Here is an 873-nt window from a genome sequence, read left to right as displayed (position 1 = left end):
CAGAACGGTGCCTGATAAAACAAAACTGGCTCTTTATAACAATAGCATTATCTACAACAAGCTTTTCAGGAAAAAGGCATTCTATATTTTATAGCAAACACTCGATCCTCAAAACAAAACAAAAAACTGATGATTTTACTGACAGTCATACTGAAATCCTACATCAAGCAAGTAATAGCCTAGATTGAACAATTTTTCAAAGAGTTTAATCTGTTAGCAATAATGTCAAAGAGTTGAAGAGGAGAATTCTGTATGATTTTATGATTTTAAATAATGACTTTATGACTATAAGCTTTCAAAATATATTTTTATAGAAACTTAAGTTGATACGTTAGATGATTCTGAAAGGCCAAATCATGATGGAAAAAAATCTTTTGCTATTCAATCTAGCATATAGAATATATATTCATAAATATTTATGTAAATTACATATTTTTTCTAGAAGTATTCAATGAGATTATTTATGTATTAAAAAGTTAATACTAGGCCCTGGCCAGTTGGCTCAGTGGTAGAGCATCGGCCTGATGTGCAGAAGTCCCGGGTTCGATTCCTGGCCAGGGCACACAGAAGCACCCATCTGCTTCTCCACCCCTCCCTCTCTCCTTCCTCTCTGTCTCTCTCTTCCCCTCCCGCAGCTGAGGCTCCATTGGAGCAAAGATGGCCTGGGTGCTGAGGATGGCTCTGTGGCCTCTGCCTCAGGCGCTGGAATGGTTCTGGATACAACAGAGTGACGCCCCAGAGGGCAGAGCATCGCCCCCTGGTGGCCATGCCAGGTGGATCCCGGTCGGGCACATGCGGGAGTCTGTCTGACTGCCTCCCCATTTCTAGCTTTGGAAAAATGGAAAAAAAAAAAAGTTAATACTAGAACACTTT

At 40.3% G+C, this 873-nt stretch overlaps 1 non-coding gene across 1 annotated transcript; it reads left to right on the top strand.

The window, feature by feature from the left end:
- Positions 1-486: 486 nt before the first annotated feature.
- Positions 487-562, top strand: TRNAI-GAU (transfer RNA isoleucine (anticodon GAU)). Its single transcript has one exon. It is a non-coding gene; the product is annotated as a tRNA-Ile (tRNA).
- The last annotated feature ends 311 nt before the right edge of the window (positions 563-873 follow it).

The sequence above is a fragment of the Saccopteryx bilineata genome, chromosome 1, assembly GCF_036850765.1.
Source record: "Saccopteryx bilineata isolate mSacBil1 chromosome 1, mSacBil1_pri_phased_curated, whole genome shotgun sequence".
NCBI classification, from domain to species: Eukaryota; Metazoa; Chordata; class Mammalia; order Chiroptera; family Emballonuridae; genus Saccopteryx; species Saccopteryx bilineata.
The sequence above is the reverse complement of the archived record's forward strand: the minus strand, read 5'-3'. Positions and strand labels throughout refer to the sequence as shown.